This window comes from Notamacropus eugenii, chromosome 4 (assembly GCF_028372415.1).
Source record: "Notamacropus eugenii isolate mMacEug1 chromosome 4, mMacEug1.pri_v2, whole genome shotgun sequence".
Taxonomy (NCBI): domain Eukaryota; kingdom Metazoa; phylum Chordata; class Mammalia; order Diprotodontia; family Macropodidae; genus Notamacropus; species Notamacropus eugenii.
The window spans coordinates 405,656,582-405,676,738 of NC_092875.1; positions in this window are offsets into that span (position 1 = coordinate 405,656,582).

A 20,157-nucleotide genomic window follows, 5' to 3' on the forward strand; every position below is an offset into this window, starting at 1 on the left:
CCAACTTTAGCATAAAGTTCAAATTCAAGAAATAGTCTGGAAAAAGGAGCAGACAACAACAGCAAAACTTCAAAAGCTACTATGGTGACAGAGAAGATCAAGACACACTCAGAAGAAGACAATAATGCAAAAACAGCTCTAAATAAATCCTCAAAGAAAAATACACATTGGACACAAGCCCAATAAGAATTTCTGAAAGAGTTAGAGAGAGATTAGAGTGGTAGAAGAAAAATTGAGAAAAGAAATGAGAGTGATGCAAGAAAATTATGAAAAGAGAATTAGCACCTTGGTAAAAGAGGCATAAAAAGAATACTGAAAAAAACATATTAAAAACCAGAATTGGCCAAATGGTTAAAGAGGCACAAAAATTCACTGAAGAAAGTAATTTCTTAGAAAGCAGAATTGTCCAAATGGAAAAATGTTCACTGAAGAAAATAATTCCTTAAAAATTAGAATTAGGCAAGTGGAAGCCAACTCTGTGACATCAAAACATAATAAAAAAAAAGTAAAAAAGAATGGAAAAAATAGAAGAAAATGTAAAACATCTCACTGGAAAACAACTGACTTGGAAAATAGATCAAAAAGAAATAATTTAATAATTGTTGAAGTACCTGAAAGCCATGATTAAAAAAAAAATCAAGGCTAGACTTCAAATTTCAAGAAATTATAAAGGAAAGCTCCCCCAATATATTAGATCCAGAAAGTAAGATAGAAATTGAGAGTATCCAACCAATCACCTTCTGAAAGAGATCCTCAAATGAAAACTGCCAGGAATATTATAGCCAAATTCCAGAGTGCCCAGGTCAAGGGAGAAAATATTGCAAGCATCTAGAAAGAAACCACTCAAATATCATGGGGTCAAAGTGAGGATTACACAAGATTTAGTAGCTTCCATGTTAAAAGAGTGGAAGGTTTGGAATATAATTTCCTGGAGGGCAAAGGAACTAGGATTACAACCAAGAATAACCTACCTAGCAAAACTGAGTATAATATTTCAGGGGGGAGAATGAATATTTAATGAAATAGAGAACTTTCAAGTATTCTTGATGAAAAGATCAGAGCTGAATACAACAGAGAATTTGACATTGAAACACAAGACTTAAGAAAAGCATAAAAATGTAAATATAAAAGAGAGATCATAAGGGACTTAAAAGGTTAAACTGTTTCCATTTCTATATGGAAAGATGATGCATATAACTCCTAAGAACTTCATCATTATTAGGGCAATTAGAAAGAGTCTCTATAGAAAGAAGACGTGTATGAATTGATTATGTTGGGATGATCTCAAAAATGATGTGAAGGGGTGAGAAAAAGGGGAGAAGGGGAAAGGAGAGGAAGAATGGGGAAAATTATTTCACATAAAAGAAACATGTAAAGAAGAAAATGTGGGTGATGGTAAGCAATATTTGAACCTCATTCTTATGTGAGTGGATTGAGAGGTCAAAAGCAAATCAGACTTTTGAGAAGGGACATTATAAAAAGAAAGAAAGGACAAACAGAAGAATGTAGGATGGAGGAAAATACATAGTAATCAATGGTCAATGAGTGGGATGAATTTACCCATGAAATGGAAGAGGATAGTCTAATAGATTAGAAACCAGAATCCAACAATACATTGTTGGGACACACTTGAAACAGAAAAACAGATAGAGGATTAAAATAAGGGGCTGGCAAATAATTTATTATGCTTCAATGAGGTTTAAAAAAGAATTGGTAGCAATCATGGTCTCAGGCAACTCTAAAGCAAAAACAGACCTAATTAAAAAGATAAGCAATGAAATTATATTTTGTTAAAAGGAACCATAGATGATGAAATAATAATAGTTTTTATAGCAAGTTCCTCCGATAAAGGCCTTGTTTCTCATATATATAGGGTATTGACTTAAATTTATTTTAAAAAAATCCCTTTCCCAGTTGATAAATGATCAAAGGATTAGAACAGACAGTTTTCAGAAGAAGAAATCAAAGCTATCTACGGTCACATGAAAAAATGCTCTCAATTACTATTGATTAGAGAAATACAAATTAAAACAACTCTGAGGTAAAACCTCACATATCAGATTGGCTAACAACATAACAGAAAAGGAGTGTGACAAATGCTAGAGGGGATGTGGAAAAATTGGGACATTAATGAAGTGTTGGTGGAGTTGTAAACTGACCCAAGCATTCTGAAGGGCAATTTGGAACTATGTCCAAAGGGCTATAAAATGGTGCATACTCTTTGACCCACTACTAAGGTCTATATCACAAAGAAGTCAAAGAAAAAAGAAAAGGCTATATGTAGAAAAATGTCACAGCAGCTCTTTTTGTGGTGGCAAAGAATTGGAAATTGAGGGGATGTCTATCAGTCAGGGAAAGCTTGAACAGATGGCATGTATGATTGAGATGGAATACTATTGTACTGTAAGAAATGATAAGGAGAATGGTTTCAGAAAAATCTGAGAAGACCTATAGGAACTGATATAAAGTGAAGTGAGCAGAACTAGGAGAATATTGTACACAGTAACAACAATACTGTGATAATTATTAACTATAAATGATTTAGTTAATCTGATAAAGTCAATGACCCAAGACAGTTTCAAAAGAGTCATGATGAAAAATGCTATTCACATCCAGAAAGAACTGATGAACTCTGAGTGCAAATTGAAATATATTTTTTCACTTTTCTTTTCTTTTTCTTTTGTAACATGGCTAATATGGAAATATGTTTTACATGATATCATAAATATAATTGATATATTGCTTGCCTTCTCAATGGGTGGTACAGAGAAGGAGAGAATTTAAAACTCAAAATTTTTTTTTAAATATCAAAAATAAATCAATAATAAATTTGAAAGAAAAAAAGGCAAACATTACGGTACTTTTCTATTAAAAAAAGGCTACGTAGACGTATTTCTGAGGAATGCTAGTTCTCCTAAGATCTTCATTCTCATTGTGCCAATCAACAGAAAGGGAGAGAACATTTATTTGGTGATAATTGCTTTTAGATAGCACAGGAAACTTTTTGCTGAGACATAATTAACCCCTCACCCTACAGCAATTTTGGGGGGAAGTGCCCAAGTCTGGAGGAGAGAAGGCATAGAGGTGTGAATGGGTCCTTCTTTCCTCAGTCTTTCAATTAACTTCACTCACAGTTAAATACAATTCACACCTCCTCTTTGTTCCAATCAAGCCAGTGTCTTCAGCCTCCAGTTGAGGAAGTGTGGTGGGGGCGGAATTGTGTTTTCATATGGGTGTTGGTTGCATTTTGGAAGGGGAACAATTTGAATAAATATGTTAGATAAAATTTGTATAAGTAGCCTGGAGTCTCCAGAGAACTAAAACCCATAAAATCAGCCCTATATAAAACTGTTTTCAAGGTAGGAAACCATCTCAGGCTTTTTTCACTATCTTTCCCTGAGGATCCATTTTCCTGGTGGATTTTAAGCAAGTTCAGTTGAAAATTACAGTCCTGATTTCCATCTAAGAAGCAGGGAAAAAGGATAGTAAAAGGCTGTAACTGAATTAGTTTATGTTCATATTGTAAATAAATGTTCACTTTGACATTTATGTACAGATTTTGGGCACATTCTTAGGAATCTGATAAATGTCTCAGTATAGAAATGTCTCAGCTAAAACTATTTCATCACAGGGCAAAAGTTGAAGGGAATCTTAGGGGTTATTGTTGTCTATCCTCCTAATTTTATAGATGAGGAAACTGCCGCCCAGACAGGTCAAAATGCCTGCCCAAGGTCACGTAGTTTGTAAGGGGCAGAGTCAGAATTGGAACTCTGGTTTTCTGACTTTAAGTCAGTGGAATGCCCCTGGTGTCACTTCAGACTGGGTCTACAGAGCTGATTTTTAAATTTTCAGTGTGAGAGTTTAAGCCTTTGAAATTGACAAATGCTACAAAGTAAGACTTGATTTACTGTTTTGTGGATTGTCGAGACTTAAAAAAGTGATGGAGATAATGTTAATAGAGCAGATTAAGTGTGTTGTACATAGATCCCGCCCTCCCCCCCTTTAAACGTTTACCAGCATGCTAATGTCCTAAATCCATCATGGAACTCTTTCCATTGAACCCTATTACTCAGAGCATTCTACTTTTATTGTCATTGTTGTTGTCATCTTGGACTCTTCATGACCTCATTTGGGGTTTTCCTGGGAAAATTACTGAAGTGGTTTGGCATTTCCTTCTCTACTTCATTTTACAGATGAGGAAACTGAGGCAAGCAGTGTTAAGTGACTTGCTCAGGGTCACCCAGCTAGTAAGTATCTGGGGCTGGATTTGAACTCAGGAAGATGAGTTTTCCTGATTGCTGGCCCAGCTCTCTATCCTCTGCACCACTTAGCTGTCCCTATAACACCATAACATATCATATCTCAGCTCCACTATCAGCCCATACAATTTTAACTTAGAACTGCCAGGAGATGAGAAGACTTGAAGAAGGAGCCTTCCCTATCCTTGCTCTCCATGCAGTCCTTCTATCACCCAAATATTCTAACAAAACTGGGTGCTAGGCAGATGGGTGCAGCTGAAGGGTTGATGTTAGAAGTTGGTATTTCTCTTTTCTTAATCTCCCAGCAGATTCTCCAGGAACCAAACTTGATAAGTACTCTTCCCAGTTAAGGGAAATTTAATCTGTTTCTTGGCAAGGGAAAGAGGACTCAACGTATGTGAGATAGCTCAGTTGTTTTCAACATCTGATGATTCTACTTCAGGCTTCAGTGTATATTTGAACAGCCAGTGTCCGATCTCTCATAATCCCCATTAACAAGTCCAGCTCCTGCCAAGAATAGTACTTGGGCATGGAAAACAGGCATGTCCAGGAACATCAGTTTGGAATGTCAAGACCTCTCTGTGGTCTGACTCTCTTGCATTGTTTGGGAGCTAATTCGGCCTTGCCTATATGTCTGCTTCCTGGCAATTTGTCTTAGTGGGTGGAGAGCCACTGGGATTGTATTTTTCCCATCCATTCCCTAGGATGAGTTACTGGGTTTAAACTTTTCCCACAGGTTTATCTCCCGTATTTTGTTTTTCTTTAATATTAAAATGTGTCTGAGTTCCTTTCCCATGTGCAGGCCAGAGATTTACTGGGTTGCAGGGAGAAGCCAGCAGGAGATTTAAAATTTGCCACAGATAAACTGCAAAATTGATAATTCACATATGGTGAATGTCAATTTAGCTGCAAAGTTAAATGGAATATCTCCTCTTTCTGCCTCCTGTCCCCTCTTCTTCAATAATGTCTGTGTTCATCCTTTGTTTTCAGAGAAGACCATGACATCAAGATGATGACATCACTTGCACTTGACTTTGATTTGAGTGAAGGAGGCCAGCCTCACTTTCCCCTCCTGAGCCATCTGGATTCAGTGACCAGATATTCATCAGGATAACTGGAGAAGGTCCAGAATGTAATGGGTTTAATGAGCAAAAGAAAAAAATAAGTAAATCAAGCTGGGAGGGAAATAGCAATAATTACTATTGATAATCACTCTGAAGCCAGGAGGGTCCAGAAAACAGCCATTAAGTGGAGTTTGGGCAGGGTCATATTGATGTACAATCTATGGACTTCAGAGTGCACTGGGTTTAAGGTTTTGGGAAAGACAAGAAGGGAAAAAACAGAGAGAGAGAGAGAGAGAAAGGGGCGGGTGGAAGAAAGAGGGGAGGTGGAAGAAAGAAGGAAAGAAACAGAAAGAAATGTAGCCAGTAAACCCCAAGTTAACTGGGTATCCTCCGTTCATCCAAATTTACCTTCCACAAAACAGCTAAAGTCAATCCTTTTTACTAGGAGTCATTACTACTCAACTCAGGCAATGTGTCTGTTTGCCAGACTCAGAGGTCTTCATTTCTTCTTCAAAGACCCTCTGTTCAGGGTATTATGACTTCTGTGCACTAATAAGAAGGAAAAGATGACTTAGGGAACTGTAGCTTTACCAAACCAAGGGTAAGACCTGCTGGATGTGTCTTCTGATTCACAAACATCTTGCCGATTTATTGCAGGGCCTGATACCAGTTGAGGTTCCCTTTTCTTTTGTCTTCTGGGCTGTCAGATGGTGAAAGTATTGGCTTTTGGCCTGCCCCCTTCCTATTCATCATTGCTTTGGGGGTTAATCAGGGAGATGTATTTCTTTTGCTTCAGGATGGTACATGTAACAAGATTTGGAGTCAGAAGGCCTGGGTTCAGGTGGCACCTCTGATGCTTACTACCTGTATGACTGTGGGGAAGTCACTTTACCTCTGAGTCCTCAGATTTCTCATGGCCTAACTGACCTCTGAGATCCTGTCCAGTTCTAGAGCTATGATTCTATGTAGCAGAAAGAATACTGGACTTGCTGTCTATTATGAGATCAAGCCCTTACCCACATCCAGAGAAAGAACTGGTAGAGTTTGAATGCAGAGTGAAGTGAATTATTTTCACTTTGTTTTTGGTGGTTTTTTCTTTTGGTCTGTTTCTTCTTTTACAACGTGACTACTGTTTTATGTTTTACATGATTATATAACCTATATCAAATTGTTCACTGTCTTAGGGAGAAGTGAGAGGAGGGAGGAGAGTGGAAGGGAAGGAAGGGCGGGAGGGAGAAAATTTGGAACTCAAAAAAATTTTTAAATGAATGTTAAAAAGTATCTTTACATGTCATTGGAAAGATAAAATACTATTTAAAATGAAAAAATAATAACAAGCCTTTACATAGCATTTTTTAAGGATTATAAAATATTTTAATGTGAAAAACAACCGTGAGAGGTAGGGACTGTTATTATCCACAGTTTACATTAGGAACAATTGAAAAAGAGGTTAAATGACTTGGCCAAGACCATACAATTAGTATGAGGCCAGATTTGAATTCAGATCTTTCTGAATTGAGGCCAATCAGTCTCCTACTGACCACAAACAAGATAGATCACTTCTTGGAGCTGCAGTTTCCCCATCTATAAAACTACCCTTTCTCCCCCGTAAGTGCATAGTAGGGAAAATCAATACAGAGTCATATGCTGAGCTATTGCCACTTTGTCCTTCCTAGTTGTGCCACAGTATGCTCTTGTGGGGCAGAAAACATGGTAGAATGGTAAGAGCCCTGAATTTGGAGTCAGAAGGCCTGGATTCAATTCTTGGCTTTGTCAGTCATTAACTGTGAGACCTTGGGCACGTCAAGATTTCTTTGTCTCAGTTTTTCACCTGCAAAATGAGAAGGTTTGACTATACAACCTCCAAGTTTCCTTTTAGCTCTAAATCTATGTGTGTGTGTGTGTGTGTGTGTGTGTGTGTGTGTACACACCATATGTATATGCTACACATATATTCCTATGCCTCTATATACTTAGAGCACCATTTCCATTCCAGCTAATATAATCTCCACATTTGTGCCTTTTTGTGTTATTATGACAACTGAGTTCCCCTCATACCTCTGTCTCTTGTGACTGACAACAATCGATCCTCCTTTTTAAATATTCTGGACTTGTTGGTGTCTGGGTTTATAGAATAGACTTCTGCGATCTTGAGATTGAAATTGTAATGAAGAATATATTTTTTAACTGACTAGAAGTCCTTGAAAGCAGGTACTAGCCTTCTTTGTACTTTCCACAGTGCCTAGCAAAGTACCTTATATCCAGTAGGCATTCAGTACATGTTGGATTGGTTAATGATAATAGCAGAATATTTGGAGCTTTGTCTTTTCCCTATCCCATCATGCCAAGCCCTTGGGAACAGGACATGGAAAAGTTATCCATTCTCTGAAGCTCATTGTGCTCAAACTTTGCCTTATGGCTTGGCTTCACAGGGAAGTAGAAAAGCCCATTGCAGTCACACTGAGATGGGAACAATGCTGGGAAACATCATTGGGCATCAGGCTGGTTTTGTTTACATGGCATATTATTTTTAAAACCACCAGTTTGGGTTAACAAGATTCAGCTGATAGGTAAGAGGAAATAGGTTTTTCTAAGAAAGCACCTTGAATTTCATTCTGTAGCTCCCTTTTATACCGACTGCAAAGCAGAGGTTTCTGAAGTTGACCTGGGAGCTGCCCGTTGGCAGCTGTGCCCAGTACCTATACTGGCATAGAAGGGACCACCCCTCAGTACAGTAAAAAATAAGAATATATGTTTCCTCTTTGTGAAACCACAAGACTGTGGGTTTATTAAAAGGCAGGAAGTACAGAATAGTGTCAGCCCACCCAAGCAAATAGTGCTGAGCTCAGTGAGATCAGAAAGGACGATCAAAACCTCGAGGATGTAGGCGGATATATCCACTTTTAAAGTCAGAGCGGACTGGGCAGGACCTTTCAGGACATTAAATTTTGTGTCTGGAATGAGGGTTTCTGGATTTGTTCTTTTAGTTAACTGCATTATCTGTGTAATAGTTTTCCTTTCTCTCTCTCTCTCTCTCTCTCTCTCTCTCTCTCTCTCTCTCTCTCTCTCTCTCTCTCTCTCTCTCTCTCTCCCTCCCTCCCTTCCTTCCTTCCTTCCTTTCTCTCAAGTGTCAAAAGATCCTCTTAGTTTCTTTTGAAACCTAGAGAAATCTTCCCAGACTTTTCAAGAATATTTGAGAACTGTTGAGACCTTGGACAAAATCTAAGGTGTAGCTAAGTGTTAATTTATCGTTGTTCAGTCATTTCAGTCATGTCTGACACTTCATGACACCATCTGGGGTTTTCTTGTCAAAGATACTGGAGTGGCTTGCTATTTCCTTCTCCAGGTCATTTTACGTATGAGGAAAATGAGGCAAAATGAGTGAAGTGACTTGCCCAGGGTCACACAGCTAGTTAAGTGTTTGCACTCATATTTGAACTCAGGTCTTCCTGACTCCAAACCTGGCACTCTATCCACTGTACCACTTAGCTGCCCCAAGTGCTAGTCTTAGGGAGCCAAAGCACTGGTGGATCCCCCTACTCCACATAAAAAAAAACCCAAAATAGAAACCACTCCAGGATTAAACAGCTCCAAGCCCCATTCCAAATTATGGGTGGATTTAATAGTTGGAGCAACTGTCATTGTAATGTAAATTGTACCATGAAACTCAAATATTCATACCAAGTTCAAATTAACTGAATGTGAACCACCCCAGGGTATATGTAGAAAGAAAACCCAGATGGGGGACCCTGAAGAAAAAGAGGTTGTTTAGAGAGCCTAGAAGGTCAGCAAGTACCAGTGAGAAAACAAAATAGGATACCTGGTGCTGAGGCAACTAATGATAATAATCACAGTAGCTAGCGTTTATATGACACCTACTTTATGCCAGGCACTGGGTTAAGCACTGTACAATTACTGTCTCATTTGATCTTAGCAATAACCCTGGGAGGGAGATACCATCTCCATTTTACAGATGAGGAAGATGAGGCAAACAGAGGTTAAGTGACTTGCTCAGGGTCACACAACGAGGTAGTACTTAACTAGAAAGAACACTGGACCTGGAGTCAGAAGTCCTGGGTTCTATCACAGGCCTTGCCAGTATAACATATACTATGGCCTTATGCAAGTGATTTAATCTCTTTGAAACTCATTTTCCTCATCTGTAAAATGGGGTGGTATCGTGGAAAGAGTGTTGCTCTTGGAGTCAGAGGACTTGAGTTTAAATCCCTGCTCTATTACTTCCTAGCTCTGTGACCTTGGGGAAGTCAATTAACCTCTCTGGGTCTCAAGTTTCCCATCTGTAAAATGGAAAGGGAGAGTGAGACTTCATGAAATACCATTTAGCTCTTCATCCTATGACAATATGATTTCAATTGTCTTTCTAATTTTAGCATTCTCCATGCATTAATTGATCAGAATCAAATTAGCTAAGTCTTAGAAATGGAGGGAAAGGATGTTTTCAAAGACAGACTTGATAAGTTGATTTTAAGTGAAACCCAGGGGAAGAAAGAACCGCTAAGTTGGGGTTCAAAACAGAATTGGAACTAAGAGGATAGAGCAAAGAAGGGTTGAATAACACGAGGGTTATGGATAAAGACATGGCAACATAACCCAAAGTAACAGCCTGCCCAGAGCCTGACTAATTAATCAGTCCTTGCAGGCTGATTTCAGTACTGGATTATTTATGAAGACTCTGCACTTTTATTTACATTATGGATTGTGTTTTATATCCTGAGATTTTCTTATGTTCTTATAAAATAATTTAAATAGCTGACCAAGTGCTATGCTCATGAGACCTGGTGGATCTGGGCTTGGTTCTGTGCTGTTAGCAATGACATTGAAAAGACATGTGGTAATCTAAGATAGCTTGCTCATCCTCCCTCTCTTTCTTCTTCTGTTTTTTCCTTTCTCTCTTCCTCCCTCCCTCTCGCCTTCCTTTTTTCTTTCCTTCCACCTTCTCTTTCTCCTTCCTTCCTTCCTTCCTTCCTTCCTTCCTTCCTTCCTTCCTTCCTTCCTTCCTTCCTTCTTTCCCTAAATAACTCCTAAGATCCCATTCAACTCTGAGATTCTTTAATAAAGACACTTGTTCATTCATTCAGTCATGGCTGATGCTCTGTGACCACATGGACTGTAGCACTCCAGGCCCTTTTATGCTCCACTATCTCCTGAAATCTGTCCAAGCTCATGTTCATTGCTTCCGTGACACCATCTATCCCTCTCATCTTCTGCCACTCCCTTCTTCTTTTGCCTTCCATCTTTCCCAAATCAAGGTCTACTCCAAAGAGTCCTTTTTTATTGTTTGGCCCAAGTATTTAAGCTTCAGCTTCAGTATTTGCTCTTCCAGTGAATAGTCTGAATTAATTTAAGTATTGATTGATTCAATTTCCTTGATATCCAAGGGACTCTCAAAAGTCTTCTTCAGCAACACTATTTGAAAGTGCTCAGCTTTACTTATCATACCATACAGTCATACCTTGCTACTGGAAAGGCCATTTGGTTATTGTTCAGTTGTTTCAGTAGTGTCTGACATTTTACGACCCCATCTGAGGTTTCCTTGGCAAAGACACTGGACTGGTTTGCCATTTCTTTCTCCAGCTCATTTCACAGATGAGGAAACTGAGGTAAATAGAATTAAGTGACTTGCCCAGGGTCACACAGTTACTAAGTATCTGAGGGCATACTTGAACTTAAGTCTTTGCTGATGTCAGGTCTGGTGCTGTGTATCCATTGTGCTACCTAACTTCCCCTAAAAGACCATAGCTTTGACTATACAAACCTTTGTCAGCAGGGTGATGTCTCTGCTTTTTAGTATGCTGTCCAGATTTGCCATAGCCTTCCTTCTAAAGAGCAAGCATCTTATAATTTTATGGCTGCTGTCTTCATTTTCAATGACTTTTGAGCCCAGAGTATAAAATCTGACACTGCTTCCATTTCTTCTCCCTCTATTTGGGAGGAACCGATGGGACCAAGATCTTAGTTTTTTTAATGTTAAGCTTCAAGCCAGGTTTTGCATTCTCCTCATTCACCCTCATCAAGAAGCTTAAATCTTCTTCACTTTCCGCTATCAGAGTGGTATTATTTGTATGTCTGAGATTGTTGGTATTTCTCCTGGTAACTTTAATTCCAGCTTCTGATTCATCCGACCTGGCATTTCAAATAATGTACTCTTCATGTAAGTTAAATAAATAAGCCTTGTCATACCTCTTTTCCAATCTTAAATCAATCATTTGTTTCATGTTCAGTTCTAGCTGTTGTTTCTTAACCACATGCAGGTTCCTCAGGAGACAGGTAATATAATCTAGTACTTCTATCTCTTTGAGGACTTGCTACATTTTGTCATGATCCACATAGTCAAAGGCTTTTGTGTAGTCAATGAAACAGAAGTAGATTTTTTTTTTCCTCTGGAATTCTTCTGCTTTCTCCATAATCAAGAGAAGATTGGCAATTTGGTCTCTAGTTCATCTGTGTCTTTAAAAACCAGGCTCTACTTCTGGTAATTCTCAGTTCACATATTGCTGAAGCCTGGCTTTCAGAATCTTAAGAATAACCTTTCTGGTGTATGAAATGAGTGCAATTGTTTGGTAATTTGAACATCCCTTGGCATGTCCTTCTTTAGAAAACTGATATTTTCCAATCCAGTAGCCACTGTTGAGATTTCCATTTGTGGGCATATTGAGTGCAGCACTTTAACAGCATCATCTTTAGGATTTTAGATAGCTTAGCTGGAATTCTATCACCTCTACTTACCCTTATTGTTAGCAATACCTTCTAAAGTCCAATTGATTTCATTCCCCAAGATGTCTGACTCTAGATCAGTAACCACACCATCATGGTGATCAGTGAAGTTAAGATCTTACTTATATACTTCTTTTGTATGTTCTTGCCCACCTCTTCTTAATCTCTTCTGTTTTTGTTAAGTCCCTACCATTTTTTTTCTTTTATTGTGCCCATTTTACATGAAACTTTCCCTTGATATCTCTAATTTTCTTGAAGAGATCTTTTATCCTTCTCATTCTATTGTTTTCTTCTATTTCTTTGCATTGCTAATTTAAGAAAAACTTCTTATCTCTATTATCTTTTGGAATTCTACATTCAGTTGGGCATAGTTTTCCCTTTCTCTTTCCTCAGCCATTTTTTTCTTGCTCTTCTTTTTCTTTGAAATTTTTTTGTTGCTTTCCCCTGCACAGTATTGCAAACCTCTGTCCATAGTTCTTCAGGCCCTGTCATCTACCAGATAGAATCCCTTAAATCTGTTCATTACTTCAATTTCATATTCATAAGGGCTATTATTTATATAAACAAGGGCACTAGAAAGGAACAAAAGAGGATATTCCAGAGTATTTTCCTAAGTTCCCAAGAACATTATGGAAAACAGAGAAAACTCTGTTTGCCTGGATACTGGTTATAGGAGTTCACCAGAAGTGAAACACATAGACTCATGGAAAAGGGAAACATATTCTTGATGGGCACACATGCCACTCTTTGGACCCATACTGTGTGAGTAATTGTGAGGATTGTGGAGTGTAGGGGCCAATCCTTTGCTCCTTCATATTGTGTCTTTAGTTTTGTGCTGATTCTCCTTCCTGCACAAGGAACCATCATGAATAATCCTCTTTTTTTCCTGCAAGATGCATTTTGTTCTGGAATTCTCCTCTTTCCAGTGAAAGGCCTCAGAATTCTTGAACTGGAGATTACTCTAAAGGTAACAATCCCTGAGGCTGGTGTTGCTTAGGAAGCTTCTACTTTTTTGGTTAGCAAAATCTGGCCAAATCCTAAAATGTTACTACTTAGGAAACCTAACATTTTATGCCTAGAAGATGGTATCCTTTGACTCTAAAAGATGGAACTGATAAAGAAGCAGCACTTAGAAACACCCAGGTACTCTCCCAGAATGCTGTAATTCAGGAATTCACAATATCCAGACCACAAAATCAAACATATATTCCTTTGCCCATGTATTTTTCCAAAGCTACTATTAATAGTTCCCCCCTTCCAATTACTATACTCTCTGGATCTCTCTGGAATGAAGATTGAAAGGAAAAAAAATTGTGAAAAGGGCCAGCAGGTCTGTTATCTCCATTTTGTGAAGTTTGGCTGAAATAATCAACCCACAACAGTGGTATCCAATTAATTCCCTTTAGGAATAGCCATTGTAAGGGGACATCCATCAGTTGGGGAATGACTGAACAAGTTGTGGTATATGAATGCAACAGAATATTATTGTGCCATAAGAAATGATGAGCAGGTAGATTTCTGAAAAACCTGGAAAGACTTACATGAACTGATGCTGAATGAAGTGAGCAGAACCAGAACATTGTACATAGTAACAGCAACACTGTACTTTGACCAACTTTGACAGACTTAGCTCTTCTCAGCAATACAGTGATCTAAGACAAATCCAAAAGTCTCATGATAGAAAATGCTATCCACATGCAGAAAAAGAATTATGGTGTCTGAATGCAGAATGAAGCATACTATTTCCTCCCCCCTTTTTACTTTCTCGTGGTTTTTCCCTTTTGTTCTGATTCGTCTTTCACAACATGAGTAATATGGAAATATGTTTAATATAATTGTACATGTATGGCCTATATCACATTGCTTATCGTCTTGGGAGGAGGGGAAGAGAGGAAGAAAAAAATGTACAACTCAAAATCTTATAAAAGTGAATGTTGAAAACTATTTTTACATGTAATTGGAAAAAATAAAATACTATTAAGTGGGGAAGAAAAGGAATACCCGTCATGAATGAAACCTACCCTTCAAGAGGCTTAAAGGAATGATTTCAAACTAAGCAAATCATCTTTTTGAAATTTTAAAATTATTTCATTTTCAGTTCCAAATTATCTTCCCTTTCCCCCTTTCTTACCCATTGAGAAAGCAAGAAAAACAAAACCTGTTATAAATATGTATAATCATACAAAACACTCTTAGATATTAGCCAAGTCTTCACACCTACCATCCACCTCCCCAAAAAAAAGAAAGAAAAGAAAATATACTTTAGTCTGTATTCTGAGTGCATCAGCTCTCTAGCTGGAAGGGAGTAGCATATTTCATCATGAGTCCTTTGGAACTGAGGTTGACCATTTAGACAATTCATTTTAACTCAATCAGACAGGACTAAAGAGTATTCTCAAGGAAGTGTTAATGAGACTGTCCAGACCTTTTATTCAAGTTCTCCTCAAATTGATCAGGGAACACCTTTGAACTACTCCCTATATTTTATAAGTGAATAAAAAGGACATACCATTCCTGGATTTAGAGATAAACTTTCAATATCATCTAGTTCAGTTTTTTTTTTTCATTTTAAAACCAAGGAAATAAAGACATTAGATAAATGTCATAAGGTCAAAGACATGATTTGAACCAAGCTCCTCTGGTTCTGAATCTATCTTTCTGTCATTCCATCCTCCCATATGCTAGCTGACTCAGCTGAGGTTGTCAAGATAAAATACATGGAGTAGGTTGCATTTGATCTCAAAGGACAGATCACTGGGGAGGAGGATCAAGGGACAGGTAGCTGTGTGAGCAAATACACAGAAGTAGTAACAATAGGATGTGTTTGGAGGACAGTTTCTGATGCAGTTTGACTGGAGCCTAGAACACAGAATGGGAGCAGTATGAGATAAAGCTGCATTGGGAGTTTAGAGCTGAATTGTAGAGGGCCTTGAATGACAGACTAAGGACTCTGGTTTTTATTCAGTTGGTTCTGCAGAGTGATTGATGTTTTTTGTTTTGTTTTTTTACTAATAGAATAATATGATCTGATTTATGCACTGAGGAGGAACCCCAATCTGGCTAGGGCATGCAACATTTACATAACACCTTCAGGCTGACAAAGGGCTTGTACAATTTCATTTTATCCTCACAATGACCCTGGGAGTTAGATGGTTATTATTATCTCCATTTTACAGTAGGGAAACTGAGACTGAATGAGATTAATTTTGCTTTTTTTGCTCAGGGTTACAAAGGAAAGTATGTGTCTGAGGAAGGCTTTGAATTCAGGTCTTTTGAGGGAAATATGAAATTTCATTTTAAAAAATTCATCTTCCACATGGATGCCAGATTAACTTTCCTTATGCATGTATCTGATCATGTCTTCTCAAAATTCTAGAGCAAGTCAAGTAAGGGCTGGAGTCAGAATATAATAATAGCTAATAAGTATATAGTACCTACTATGTGTCAGGTACTGTGCTCAATCTGATTGTCTACTGAGTAAAATTTGAACTCCTTAACCTGGGATCCAAAGCCTTCCATTACCTGGTACCACCCTATTCATCCCACTTTATTTGTCTTCCATGTACTGTCTGTTCTAACAAAATCGGGCCACCCATTTTGTCCTGTATTGGATTAAGCTGTTCCCTATGCTGGGAATGCCCTTTCTCCCTTCTTCTTCTGTTGGAGTCTTAGCCCAGCCTTTAAAAATCAACCCAAATTATGTTCCCTTGGGAATATTTCCCTCCCACTCTCACTACTGTCAGTAAAGATCTCTCATCCCTTGGTCCTCATACAACATTTTGTTTGTACCCTTCTTGTGCTGTCATTAAGCGTTATTTTGCATTGTTATACTCTATCTTCCTACAAGCTCATTTCCCCCCAAATTTTACTCAGTTTGTACCTTCTCTATGAAGACTTTTCTGATCCTTCTTTTGCATTTACTACCTCCCCCCCAAAATTATCTGTATTTATTTTATATTAGCTGATTTGTGTATCTGGTATCTCCTTTTAAAATGTAAGAGAACTGTTTTATTTTTGGTTTTGTATTTACAGTACCTAGCATGGTGATTGGCAGATAATAGGTGCTTAATAAATGCTGTTGACTGATGAAGGTAGGGGTCCAGTATTATCTTAACTTTGTATATCTCCCAGGGTCAGACATAGCATTTCTGATCTAGTAATCAGTAAATCAGTCAAGGAAAATTTATTAAGCACCTACTATGTGCTAGTGGCTGTACTAAACACTAGTGATACAAAGAAAGGCGAAAGACAATTCTTGCTCTCACAATCTAATGGTTAGACTACATGAAAATAACTATATAGAAACAAGAAATATACAGGATAAATTGGAAATAACAGGGGTAAAACTCTAGAAAGATAACAAATGCATTTCTAATACTATCTACTTAGAGGATGTAAAGGGAGGAAAGGCCCATGTCTAGCCATCTAAGTCATATGCACACTCCTAAGGAATTGAAGATCCCTACAGATCCTCTATCTCCAGCTCTTATATCCTTGAGATTCCTCCAAAGTCAGTCTTATCTGAATGAATGACTACCATCAATCAATATTATTCTTAGGAAAGTATATTCGTCTATTTGAAGGGTAATTCCTTTCTCCTGTCACTTTATAAAGTGAAAAATTTGGCATAGTTTTTATCACTTTTCTTTACTAATTCCATTTCATATCTTAACTTGAGGTCAATTAACTGCTTACCCTGGAGATGACTCTTTTTTCCCACCAAAAATAAATTCTGGGGTTTTCTACCAGCTTCCTATTCTTTTTCTTTTTCCCCATATCCAAATCTTGTACACCTACTCTCTCACTTATTTCCAATCTCTCCCCATTTGTTTCCCTACTTCCTACAAATATGACTATATCCCTTCTACTTTGTGTGGAATAGAGGTGATGGAGGACATGGTGGCAGAAGACTTCTGAATGACATGAGATGATGAAAGGGAGAAGAGGGAGTTCTCGGTGAATGATCTCATTTTTTTCATTAAAATATGGAGGCAAGGTTCTTAACTGAGCAGATGGATGGAGGGAGAGCCAAGTGAAGTTTGAGGAGAGATCGAAGATTTGGAAGACCCAATGTAGAGAGTGAAATAGTGAGTTAATAAGGGAGGGAAAGTAGGATTGCCAAGTGGCAGTGAGAGGCTAGTTGAAGTTGTATAACAAATTTGTAGTGAACCCAGTCATAATGGTTGCACAGTTTTCTCCACTGTTGTTCAGCAGCACATATGACAAATGGTGGGAATTATTCAATGCTGAGGCTTGGTGGGGCACAGTTGACAATATGATAAGGGGATAAGGGATTCAAGAGAAGAGGACAGTGCAGAGTTGAACTGGTTTACCAAGTGGTAAAAGGGGGAAGGAAAGAGAGTGTGACTAGTGCTGGGGGGAGGGATTGAAAAAGAATTGAGGGCTGAGGAATTAGAGTTCATGAGGAAGAACAGGGTTTGGAATTACAAGTCAGGGAGAAGTGGAATAACAATAAATTATGATCAGATAAGGGAATTTCAGAGTTCTTGAATCTGGAGTTGGTACATTTGTGGAAGATGGCAAGAGAGAAGGGTATGACCATTTTTAGTTTGGCTGAGGTTGGGTGGAGAAGGTTAGAGAAAATGAATATGTTGAGGAACTGGGACATTAGAATGTTTGGGGCAGCACAAATATGTATGTTAAAGTCCCCTAGTATGAGGGCAGGAGTTGGGAAGGAAAATCATGATTGTGAGCCAGGTAGTGATTGATGAAGGAAGGAGAGTCTTGGAGGTCTGTAGACAACAGCTTGGGATTCTGAATTGTAGAATATGTGGATTGTATGTACCTCAACAGAGGAGAAATTACTGGGTGATGGGGAGAATCTGGGCAGTGGGGAACAGTGAATATTCCAACTCCCCCACCTTGACTAATGAGCCAGGGAGAGGAGTGAAAGTGCAGCAAATGCTGGAAAGAGTGTCCAGGGAAGTTGTATAATCAATGGGGAGCCAAATCTCAGGAAAGTCAAATGATGGAAGGAGGGCATAGAAGGATGAATGGTTTGGTTGGGACTTTTGGAAAAAGTGGACTGAAAGGAATGGGCATAGAGGATAAGGTAAAGGAAAATGAGAACGAGGGGTTGCATGATGACCTACTAGGGTTCAGAATCCTGGGATATGTAAGCTATGACCAAGTGAGTTTGTTAAGTGAAAAGTGCTTCTCTTCTTTCCAGGGAAGGCTGGAGATAGGTCAGGAGACTGTTCCCATAAAATAGCATCCTTTTATCAAAGTAGGAGAAGCAAAGTTCATGATCAGATGGAAGCCCCTTGCTTTGCCTCTCCTCTTTCCTCAGAGACTGGAGATGAGACAGGAGATGTGGGTAATAGAGAGGAAAGACACACAGTCAAGCAAAATGAATTCTCATACTGGTTATTTCCCAAAATGTATATGTATACTCTGAACCCCTCAACCTTTTTGTCAGGAAGTGAATAATCTAGCTCACCAAAGGTCCTCTGGAATCATGCAATAACCTTTGGTTGGTTTTCTGATATTAACCCTTTAAAAGTTCATCCTCTACTCAAATGCCAAAGTGATCTGACCATGCCACAATGCATCCCACCTCATTCAATTAACTTTAGTGGCTCCTTATCTCCTCTAGGATAAAATATGAAATCCTCTATTTGGGTTTTAAAACTCCTCATAATCTGATGCCCTCCTACCTTTCCAGTTTTCTTACATCTTACTCCCTTCCATGTAAGTGATCTCCTTGCTGTTCCTCACATAAGAACCTCCATTTTCCAATTCTGAGCACTTTCATTTCCCCTATGTCTGGGATGTTCTCCCTCCCTCCTCTCTATCTCCTGGCTTCCCTTACTTCCCAGATAGAATCTTCTGCAAGTAGTCTTTCCCACATCTTACCCTCTTCATGCTAGTGCCCTCCTTCTTCATTAATTTTTCCTGCAAATAGTAGTTTCCATGTTGCCTGCCCCATTAGATTGGGAGCTCCTAGAAAGTAGGGACTCTTTTATGCCTTTGTGTCCCTAGCACATAGCATGCTGCCTGGCACATAGTAGGTGCTTGTAAATACTTGTTGAGTTGACTTCACTTGATTGGTCACTGCATTAAATATAGTCCTTAAGCCATTCAAAGTTGATTAGTCTTTAAAATGCTGTTGCTACTGCTTATGAAGCCCCACATGTAGTGAGGTGTTCTGTGTGGCATGGAAGTAACATTGTGTGGACTACAGGGAAGCAGGGTAGAAATCTCCAGCTTCCTCTCTCCCAATCCTTCTCCAAGGGAGTCTGATTCCTGCTAGGAGGGCAAGCAGGAAGTTGGGGCTTGAGGTCACATTCTTCTCTTCTCAGAGAGAGGGGTTACCAGGCTAGAAGCATATCTATCTGCTCTCTTGAATATTGTTAGTCTAGGGCAGCACTTCTTAAACTGTGGGTCACATAACATGGGGTCAAAAAATATGGCAACAGTAAAAGTTTTCTGAATGAACAATGACCAAAAATTAGTTAAAATTCAAACGCTAATGAATCTGAAGTGTTTCTGGCAGCACTTGCCCATATTGGATCAGCAGCTTCACCGTAACTTTGGTTCTTGACATAAAGCATGTGCACTTTGCACTGCACATGCCCTTCGGCCATGCAGAACCGAGGAACACTGCCGAAACGTGGAAAGGGTTCATGGATGGAAAAAGTTTAAGAAGCCCTGGTCTAGGGAAAGTGATTAGGCTCAAGCTAATTTCTGATTGCTGTTTCTTTCTGGAGGAAGTAGGATGTCAAATTCTATATCTGAATCTTGAGCCTTTTTCTACCAAATTCTAGGTTCCACAAGGAGCATACATATAGCAATTAGCCGAGAAAACTCATGTATACAAATCAGTAGCAAAACAGAAATTAGAGAAAGTATGCATACACACATATGTGTGTATATATGTATATGTACATTTGTGTGCATATGTGTGTGCATATGTGTATGTGTATATGTATATGGCAGTTAGGTGCCCAATTGCCTGAAATCAGAAAGACATCTTTCTGAGTTCAAATCTGTCTTCAAACACTTCCTAGTTGTGTGACCCTGGGCAAGTCACTTAACCCTGTTTGCCTCAGTTTCCTCATCCATAAAATGAGCTGGAG